This window comes from Puma concolor, chromosome F2 (assembly GCF_028749965.1).
Source record: "Puma concolor isolate L17-30 chromosome F2, mPumCon1.1.hap2, whole genome shotgun sequence".
Taxonomy (NCBI): domain Eukaryota; kingdom Metazoa; phylum Chordata; class Mammalia; order Carnivora; family Felidae; genus Puma; species Puma concolor.
In genome coordinates this window covers 57,088,815-57,100,376 of record NC_141684.1, presented here as the reverse complement: position 1 = coordinate 57,100,376, position 11,562 = coordinate 57,088,815, and positions in this window count along the sequence as shown.

Below are 11,562 nucleotides of genomic sequence, written 5' to 3'. Positions count from 1 at the left end.
AAAGAAGTATGTTGTCAAATTCAATTAAGAAATTAAATCTTATTTTATGTTTGCTGTAGATTGTAAAATGATTCAAATCTGTTACTCTTTCCTATATCCACACCAAAGAGGCAGAGTCATTTTCCCATTGCTTAAATCTATAGCTTCACTTAAAAGTACCAGTGCACCCACATAAAGGCTAGGTCTCAAAAGGTATTACACGTTGGCCTGTGATTGCTGTTAAGCCTCTGCTACAACCAAGACAACATGCTTGGGCTAGCCTGCTGGAGGACGAGACACATAATAAAAGTTGAGTTGTCCCAAGTTGCTCCAGTAGAGACCATCCTACATCAGACAACAGACAACAGACAACAGACCCCTAGGTAAGTGAGAGAAACCAGGCAAAATATGAACTCCCACTCATTTGCAGTCGAACAATGGACACATAAACAAATCTAGTGGAGATCAGCCAACCATAGGCCAAAACAGCTAAATCCTGCCACAAAATTAGTGAGGTATGAATAAATAATTATTATTGTAAAGCTCTGGGGTTTTGTGTTTCTTATTATGATGCATTATTATGCAAATAAAAAGTAAAAAAAACTGTTTATAAGAAAGACACTAAAACAATATATATATGATAAAGAAAGTTAGAAATAAAGGATTAGATGGGAGACACCAAGCATATGCAATAAAAAAGCAAGCAAGGAGGCTAGTATAACATTTAAAAAGTGGAGTCTAAAGTTAAAAACATTTATCAAGGCAGAAAAAATACTGTATGTAATTAGAAGGCATAACTTAAGAATAAAATGTTATAATCATTAACTTGTATGCACCAAAGTAGATGATAAACTGCTTTTAGAACTGCAAAAAAAACTCAATATATAATATTAATGGGATATTTCCATATGCTTCTATCAAAACTTAATGGCTCCTGAAAGAAAAAAAAAAGTAAAAATGTAGAACATTTAATTCAATCAACAAACTTAGTTTGCTTACATATAGATTCTTAAATTCCACTTAATATATTTTTTTCCTTAAAGCTCTAAATTAAAAAAAAATGATAATAATGATACTTCCAGTTTCTGGTTCTACATGTAAGGAGCTTAAGAAATTCTACCTTAACAAGTGAAAAAAGCTGAACAGGCTGAAAAATTAACCCTTCTCTAATCCATAAGAAAGGTAAAGACTTGGAGCAAACCACTGCCTCCACGATTTGAGAGACAGGCAAATACAAGGAGTGAAGTCTTACCAGAACAAATATTCAGGAGCAGAAGCCACCATGGGAACCAATGTCAGGGCAGGAAAACCTGACTGCAACTGATGAATTGCTGGAGGCTCAGTGTGAACAACTCTGAGAGCAAAAAATTCCGAGAGGACCGATCCAAATGGGACCCACATACTTTTGTGAGGTTAGTTCTAGGAGCACTACCAAGTAGTCCCAGTAAATATTGAAGAAAAACACCTCATTCTTCCAGTGGGGAGAGGGAAAAGTAATCATTTTTAAATGATGACAAAGCCCTCTGTTTTTCCTAACCAGGCCTTCCCACTAGGGAATCTAGTTAACCAGAGCCTAAACTGCTGGGTACTATCACAGTCTGACTGACATGGTCAAAGGGAAATATCCAGCTCTAGCTCACCTTCCCATCCTGTCTCTCCTAAGGGTGGAGGAAAAACTGGGAGAAACTTGTGAAGTGCACAGTCCAAGGACATAGTTTCACCAAAAGACTGACAATTAATCATAGAGCTATAGAAAGCAACCAGTACCCCCATACCTCATCACCACATTTCCAAAGGCCTATTTGCAGCATTTCATTTTACTCAGTACATCATGTCTGGCTATCCAGAAAAAATACAAGGCATACCAAAAGACAAAAAAAGACAAAATTTGAAGAGACAGAACAAGCATCCAAATGAGACATGACAGGGATGTTGAAATTATGGGATGGTGAATTTAAGACAATTATGATGAATATGCTACAGACTCTAACAGATACAGTAGACATTATGCAAGAACAAATGGGTAACATAAGCTGAGAGATGAAAATCCATGGGGGAAAAAACAAAAATAAATGTTAGAGATTAAAAACATTGAAAGAGAAATGAATACCTTTGATGGGCTTATTAATAGACTAGACCCAAGTGAGGAAAGAATCTCTAAGCTTGATGGTATTTCAATAGAAACCACCAAAACTGAAAGGCAAAGGGAACAAAGACTGAAAGAAAAGAAGAAGAAGAAGAAGAAGAAGAAGAAGAAGAAGAAGAAGAAGAGAGAGGAGGAGGGGGAGGAAGAGGAGGAGGAGGAGGAGGAGGTGGAGGAGGAGGAAAGATGTTCAAGGACAGTGGAACAACTTCAAACAGTATAGCATATGTATAATGGGAATACCAGAAGGAGAAGAAAAAGAGATGAAAATAAGAAATATTTGAAAAAAAAAAAATCATGCCTGAGATTTTTCCCAAAAGTGATGTCAGACATCAAATCACAGATCTAGGAAGCTCAGAAGATACCAAGCAGGATAAATAACAAAAAACAAAACAAAACAAAGACAAACAAGCAAACAAAACACTAGAGTAGGTATATCATTTTCCAACTACAGACAATCAAGAACAAGAAAAAAATTTGCAAAGAAACTAGAGGAGAAAAACGCCTTGCCTATGGAGGAACAAAGATATGAATTATATCTATCTTCCCAGAAACTATGTAAGTAAGAACACAGTGGAATGAAAGTATTAAGGAAAATTTAAAGTATTAAGGAAAAAAAAAGAAACATAGAATTCTTTACACTGGGAAATTATCCTTCAACAGTGAATGAGAATTTGAGAAAATTTGATGCCAGTAGACCAGCCATATAAGAAATGCTAAGGGGTGCCTGGGCTTAGTCCAGTAAGTGTCCAACTCTTGATTTCAGCTCAGATCATGATCTCACATTTTGTGGGATCAAGCCCTGTGTGGGGCTCTATGCTGACAGTGCAGAGCCTGCTTGGGGTTCTCTCTCTCCCCCTCTCTTCCTCTCCCTGAATTTATACTCTTTCTCTCTCTCTCTAGAAATAAATAAATAAACATTTTTTAATATGTTAACAAGAATTCTTTAGAAAGACAACATGTCAGAAATTAGGATTTCCATAAAGGAAGGAAGAACATCAAAGCTACAATAAGTGAAGGTAAAGCAAAAATAAGATAAAAACAGAGAGGGAGACAAACCATAAGAGACTCTTAAATACAGAGAACAAATTGAGGGTGGCTGGTGGGGGGGGGTGGGTTGGGGGGTGGGCTTAATGGGTGATTGGCATTAAGGAGGACACTTGTTGGGGTGAGCACTGGGTGTTATATGTAAGTGATGATTCATTAAATTCTATTCCTGAAATCATTATTGCACTATATGTTAACTAACTTGGATTTGAATTAAAAAAATAACAAAAAGGTACTGAGCAAAATGAAAAGATAAAATAAGTGAAGGTAAAATATTTTTCTTTTTGATTGATCTAACATATAATAGTTTATTCAAAATGATAATAGCATAAATATATTCCATTAAATATACACACACAAATATACACATACATGTATTTATGTATGCTTATATATAAGTGAAACAAATGATAGCAATTATACAACGAATGGTGAGGGGAGGAATTAAGATTATTATTTTACATTATATGTGAAGCATATAGTGCTATTGAAGGTGGACTTACATTAGTTATGAATGTATAATGCAAACTTTAGGGCAACCACTAAAAAATAAGAAATATAATTGATATATCGAGAAAAGAGAGAAAATGGAATCATATAAAATGCTTAATTAAAAACACAAAATGTAGAAAAAGAGTGAAAGACACAAATCTAGGGATAAAAATGAAGACAGCAAATTGAAAACAGTAGCAAATATGGTAGGTATTAATCCAAACATATCAAACATCACTTTAAACATCAATGGTCTAAAACAGCAAAAAAAGACACATAGCCAGAAAGGAACAAAGAAAAAACTCTTCTTGTATTCTTCTTGAATACAAGGAACCCATTTTAAATGCAAAAGACATGTACACAATAAAGTAAATGGATAGAGAAAAATATGCCATGTTAACACTAATCAATAGTATAAATGCGAGATTCAGAAGAGATTCACATCCATAAATAATTTCATTATAAAGATTAACAAATAGAAAATTTAAAAAAAGATCTTTGAATTAATCTTAAGAAATTAAACTGAAAAAGAAACAGGAAGTGGAAATATATCAGTATTTAAGGTGAAACCAATATAAAGTTATTAGAAAAATATAAAGACATTTAAAATGTTTAATCAGCACATGAGCTTGATTATGAAAAAAGATAACAATTCATAATATTTGAGGGGTGTCTGGGTGGCTCAGTTGGTTGAGCATCCGACTTAAGCTCAGTTCATGATCTCATGGTTCATGAATTCAAGCCCTATATCAGGTTCGCTGCTGTTAGCCTGTCAGCACAGAGCCTACTTTGGTTCCTCTATCCCCCTCTCTGCTCCTCCCCACTTGCTTTCTCTCTCTCTCTCTCTCAAAAAAAAAAATTAATATTTGAAATGAGATTGAAGACAAAAGCACACATAAAATGTGCTCAAATTAATTATAAGGAAATGCATGCAACTCTACAAAAATAAATGTAAAGCCTAGAAGAAATATGACTTCCCTGCAAATATAAATATCAAAATTAACCAGAAGTGAAGCAAAAAACATAAATATGCCAATTACCATAAGAGAGAAATAGGATTGCATAGCTACCAATGAAAAAGTAACCAGAACACTACCATTTCACAGTTGTTTTCTATTCATTTTCAAATTATCCATTTCAGATTGTTAAAGATGTAAAGCTCTCAAATTCATTTTTTGAATCCAATATAACTTTAAAATCAAATCTTAAACATCATATTCAATGATGGGAGATTGAAGGCTTTTGATTAAGACAAGGGTGTCCCGTGTCACCACTTTTATTTAACATACTACTGGAAGTCTTAGCCAGAGCAATTAGGCAAGAAAAAGAAATAAATAGCCTCCAAATTGGGAAGGAAGAAGTAAAGTTATAGAAAAATCCCAGGAAATGGCAGATAACTCAATGCAAAGTATGCAAAGGATAGGAACAAACAATTCATGACCTACAAATTTAACAAATACATGAAGATATGTTCAAACCCACTAGATACATAGGGTAATAAAAAATCAAAATACCAAGGAAGTAACACTTTATTAACATTAGTTCGGCAAATGCAAATATGATAACATCTTATGCTGGCAGGAATTTAGGAAACATGGTAGTGTCATATCTTGCTGGTAGAAATATAAAATTGTTACAGACACTGGGCATCTATTAAATTAAAACATACACACAGCATTGGCTCAGGAATTTCACTCCCGTGGAAATCTTAAAAACCCATTCATTATATAAGTACATATACTGTGTATGGTGGTCAAAAATGGAAATAGACTGAATGTCCATTAATAGGAGAATAGTTGAATAATTCATAGTATATCCATATTGTGGATAATTGTAGAACCATTAAAAAGAATTATTCTTTCAGAGTTCTTAGAGTGATAAAATTTTAGGTGAGACTATTAAGATGCAAAAACAGTATAAGATATTCTCTTTTTATTATTATTATTTTTTTCATTTTTTAATGTTTATTTATTTTTGAGAGAGAGAGACAGAGCATGAGTAGGGCAGGGGCCAAGAGAGAGGGAGACACAGAATCAAAAGCAGTCTCCTGGGGCGCCTGGGTGGCGCAGTCGGTTGGGCGTCGGACTTCAGCTCAGGTCACGATCTCGCGGTCCGTGAGTTCGAGCCCCGCGTCGGGCTCTGGGCTGATGGCTCAGAGCCTGGAGCCTGTTTCCCATTCTGTGTCTCCCTCTCTCTCTGCCCCTCCCCCGTTCATGCTCTGTCTCTCTCTGTCTCAAAAATAAATAAACAAAAAAAAATTAAAAAAAAAAAAAAGCAGTCTCCAGGCTCTGAGCTGTCAGCACAGAGCCCCACACGGGGCTTGAACTCACAATCTGTGAGATCATGACCTGAGCAGAAGTCGGATGCTTAACTAACTGCCTCAAATATGTTCTCGTTCTTAAAACAAAGGCAAGAAAATTCCTGTGGGTGTGTGCTATATTTTAATATGAATTATACTCATGGTGATAAGTATGGAAGGATACAGAGTAGGTTTTAACCAGGTTTGGCATGACTATCTGTGTGAGGAAGAGAATGCGGCAGTAGGCAAATGGGAGAAGGAAAGAAAAGAAGTAAGCAATAGATAAATATTAAAAGGCCAAGAAGAGATGAATTAACTAACTTAAAAAAATAAAAATAAAAACCTTGGAGTGTTAACAGATCTTTACAGTAGCCCCAGGGTGAAATCACGCCTGTGCAAATAAGAGCATTAGTGATGAGAATGGAGAGGCTGTAACTGAGAGCTTCTGTAGCAACCAGATGCTCTCAGGTCATATTATTGACTAAACCTTTGAGGGAATTCAACAAATAATAGTACTTTTTCTCCCATCTAGTTTCTGAACTAAGTGAAGAGTAAGAAAGCAGAAAGTCAAGGACTGAACATCTATTTGTTATTCATTAGGAGAAAAATGGAGGTAAAAGCAAATGATAGTCCCAGAAGCCAATGGAACAATCGTTACAAAAAGAAGAGTATGTATATGTGTGCCTGTATGTGTATTATCGATAGTTTATGTATGAGTGATAGAAATAAAATATACATACAGAGAGATGCCACAAAGACACCAAGGAGAATGATAATAGATTTTAAAAATCCAGGTTTGGCAAAAAGTGGCTATTAGACACCTCTATGAATATGGTTTTAGTAGAGTGGTGGGAGATGTAAAAAAGCTCATTAGGCACAGAGTCAGTGAAAGAAGTGACTGCAAATAACATCTTTAGGAAGACTGCCAATAATATGAAAGAAAAATAGCAGTAGAAAAAGACCACAGTTGGATCTTGACTGGGTTTCAGGAAACAACGTACAGAAAGGCAAGTCAAAGGGCCAGTATTTGGAATAGATATTTGGAAGGTAAGTTAGTTAATTGTTAGGGGAAACCACAGAAGATTTTCTGCATACTTCACTCAAAAAATTCACTAAGACCTTAACTTTTACCATGAGAAGCCAAAGTAGTCCTCATGATTGTTATTTTTGGATACTTTGGGGAGGATAAAGCAAACATGGAAAAGATAAATGTGAAATTAAATTAGGAGTTGAGTATATATGCACGTATGCATGCATTTGTACACACACACACACACACACACACACACACACACACACACACACACATTCTGAAACAAGAAGATTGAGAGACAAAGCACTTGAAGCTATAAATGGCCTGAAGAAATTAGTTTAACGCCATAGACATTAGGAGGACAACTTAGGTAAAAGGTCTCAAAAGAAGTCATCTGATACAGTTTTCTTCTCATAGGTAGGGACGATATGATATCCGTTAGAAAGATGAACAAATGAAACATAGCAAGTTTAATCAAATTGCCCACGTTTATGCAGCTGTAGCCAGCAGATGGGGAGGTCACGTCCATAGTCATCTTTGTACCTCTGCCACCACACCCTACTGAACTCAATAAAATTTGCATTCTGACCAGACATTGTCTTCTTTATGTAGTTGTAATTGTATATCTCAGTACTTGTTATATGACCTCACAACATTTACATGGGTGTTTGCAAAACAGTGACTACTGTCCTCAAGAAACCTCCCTAAGGATGGAACATGACAAGCACAGCTATTTCCCTGAGGTATTGAAAATACAGAGGACCTCTGAATGCTATAAGGCAAGGACCTTCCGATGAGATGAACCTCCTGAAATCAACATTAATATTCAAGACCTTAACTTTTAAGACTCTATAATAACCAACCGGATGCCAGAGATGTGGATTCATTAATTGGGACACCTTTTTTCCTTGGCAACTCTTTCCCATACATCAAAACTGAATGATCACAATGAAAAGTGGTATAATTTAGAACTTTAAATCCATCGCTTTCCTTGCTTCATTTCTGTATGTAGCTTATCTGCTCATATTTGCACAGTAGTATTAATTACCGCTCTGGCAAATTACAAAAGGATTCCTGTGGAATTACATTTTACATCCACATGAATACCAAAACAATTCAGTATGATTCATATTCTAACAATGAGTACCCTAGGAATTCATAGTAATTGTGTCACTCACTGTAGCATGTTGCCAAACAATTATCATGTGCAGTTGATGAACATTTTAATAAATGCCATCATACTCTGTACTCAATTAAAACAATATCACTAATAATTAATATTAACATTATTCATATCCAGTTATGGCTGTGGGTATTGCAGGTTCTAGGAAATGACAGGAGAAATAAATGTTCATTTCAATACCATTTATAGTTTAGTCTGAAGTATTAAAATGTGATTTGCATAAAATACATGTATCATTTTCAATACAGCTGTAGCTGTAACTTAAGAAAGCAGCTTTCTCATCTGCTGAATTATTGAGAAAAGGAATGATTTTTTTAAAGAAAAACTAAAAATGCACAGATGAAGACGAATGCCTCATTTTTTATAGCTTGTTTTATCAAGAAAGCATTTAGAATTTGTTTATTGAATGATAAATGCATTTGTAGTCAGAATGAGCAGATAATGCACAAAAAATAAATATTAGATAAAATAGATCTATCCACTGTCTGAAAAAAAATTATTAAATTACTTAGGTTAAGTGATCTAAGATCCTAAAAATTGTCATCTGGGAGATGTGAACATTAAACTGCTTCAGTCATTAACATATTAATAAAACAAATTACTTTTTATGGGAGCTTCTTACTTTAAGGATGTTAAACACAAACCAGGCATGTTTTAATGGTGGGGTAAAAAGAAACAGTGTATTTCTATAAACAAATTTGCCATATACTCTACAATCCAAAGACATGCTTAGTTTTTATATAAACTTACTATCAAAAAGATGCCCCAGAATTGAAAGCCTCAATGATGCACAGACACCTGACTGCTGAGTAGTGTCTGTGAGAAATCTAAATATATCCCATCAGTTTGCCACCTTCAAACTCAGACGGGCACCAACTAGTTGCTCTTTCAGAAAGAATTCAGAGTGCCTGGGTGGCTCAGTTGGTTAAGCTTCCCACTTGGTTTTGGCTCAGGTCATGATCTCATGGTGATGAGATCAAGTCCCACACTGGACTCTGTGCTGAGCATGGAGCCTGCTTGAGATTCTCTCTCTCTCTCTCTCTCTCTCTCAGCCCCTCCCTCACTTGTGTGCACACTGCACTCTCTTAAAAATAAACAAACTTTAAAATATATATATGTAAATATATATATAAATATATTTTGCTATCTTATTATATTCTAATAATGCCCCTTCTCTTTTTAAGAATCAATCAGTTCAACTGATTAAAGCAAAGCGATAATGAGACCTGGATTATGGATCATAGCTTTCCTCATTAGATATTTTTGGCCATGAAATGGATTCTTGGTCTTAGCTGGCCATGTCACAAATACTACACAATGAAGATGAATTGCCTTAGAACAAATATTCTGTTATCTGTTGGGAATATTTCTCAGATATATATATCAAATTCCTTGCAATATTGTATCTAGATTAGAGTTTTAAAGTACTTTTGAACTATAATAGAATGTAATATGCCACAATACATAACAGGTTTAGTGGCACAATAAGATTAGAAAATGCTAATATATCCATTACACAATTGCTAAAGCTAAAAATGAATTCACTGGAACTTCAGCCTACTGGAGATGAAGAAATTTAAAAAATTTAAAATTAGGTGTTCTAGGAAATATTCCTCTTTTGATTATTGGGCAGGTGCTTCTGTGGAAAGAAAGAAAGCAAGAAACTGGACTCCTTGTAAACATGCTGATAACTCATCTCCTGGTATGAACTAATAGTATTTTCGAGGAGACTTCTGATACATGAAATGCCTTTTTTTTTTTTTTTTGCAGTGCAACCTTGGTTTAAGATTGCATACCATAAATAAAATATATGATCTATAGATTTATGAGGCATTGCTCTCTGAAGAATGTCATGTAAGCTATACAGATCTTTGGGGTATTAAATGGAGATGTGTCATAACCTAAATTCATCCTAATCTCTTTATGAACTAACCTGAAAATTTCTTTAGGAACCCAATGTACAAACAGTCAGATTATGAGACCCTAACAAGAACGAAAAACCCAAAGAGCCACATGGGGTGCTCCACACATCTTCCCACATTATCTCCATTGTGTGCATCCTTAGTGAAGGGCAATACTGTGTAAAACATGTAGTTTATGTGAATACTAACCTCTGTGTTCCCTCATCTACATCTAAATGTCTTTCACAGAGGTCAAGAATTGGGTGCAAGGCAAAGATGGCATTGACATGTTTTTCAAACTACCCACATAAGTTTCATGTAACCACTTAGTTTCCACAAGACTCTGAGCCCAAATCCCCATAAGATTTTTTTCTCAAAGTTTAGTGTCAATATCAGTGACCATTGGTAGGTATCTACAAATTCCTTAATGTTCTTTTTTTTCTCAAAGTTATATATCTTTTTTTTTTCTTTTTTTTTTTTTTTTACTTCTGGAGAAAGTTCTATATTGGTTACTGTTAGGCCAAAGAAAATCAAGTACTAGAGAATTTAAACAGAATCTATTTTTTTTCTTTAACTTTAAAATTTATTTTATGTTTTTTCCCCCTGTGTTTTATCGAAGAATGATAACTAATCCTTACTATTCCTCCAAGCAAAGCAAGTTAATCACTCTCTACTCAAAAGTTTAGGCATCCGGCATGCCTGGGTGACTTGGTTGGGTGACTGACTTTGGCTTGGGTCATGATCTCACAGCTCGTGAGTTCAAGCCCCACATGGGGCGTTGGGCTGACAGCTTGGAATCTGGATGCTGTTTCAGATTCTGTGTCTCCCTCTCTCTCTGACCCTCCCCCACTCACACTCTGACTCTCTCTCAAAAATAAATAAACATTAAAAAAAAAGTTTTAGGCATCAGTTTATGCTCCATTCAGAAAATATCTTTTCACTTTATAGATTCTCTTTAGTAGCAGAATTGTATAAAAGTCCTATGATCTGCCCCACCAGTTGTTCTCAACTCTCCCTTGTAGGAATTCCTACAGGAAGCTCTCAACCTGCAGTAACCATGCTGCTTATGTTCCATGTCCAAAAAGACCTTTAAGTGCACAAAATTTCCACAGGTGACTGTGATAAGCATACTGCTCTCCACACACTTACACATACATGAACACACACACTCATTAGGAATATTTGTTCTGAGAAATATTCCCAACAGATAACAGAATATTTGTTCTAAGGCAATTCATCTTCATTGTGTAGTATTTGTGACATGGCCAGCTAAGACCAAGAATCCATTTCATGGCCAAAAATATCTAATGAGGAAAGCTATGATCCATAATCCAGGTCTCATTATCGCTTTGCTTTAATCAGTTGAACTGATTGATTCTTAAAAAGAGAAGGGGCATTATTAGAATATAATAAGATAGCAAAATATATAAGTCCATTTATAGCCATGTTTTATTTCATGGACAGAGATCCTGAGTTTAGTACATT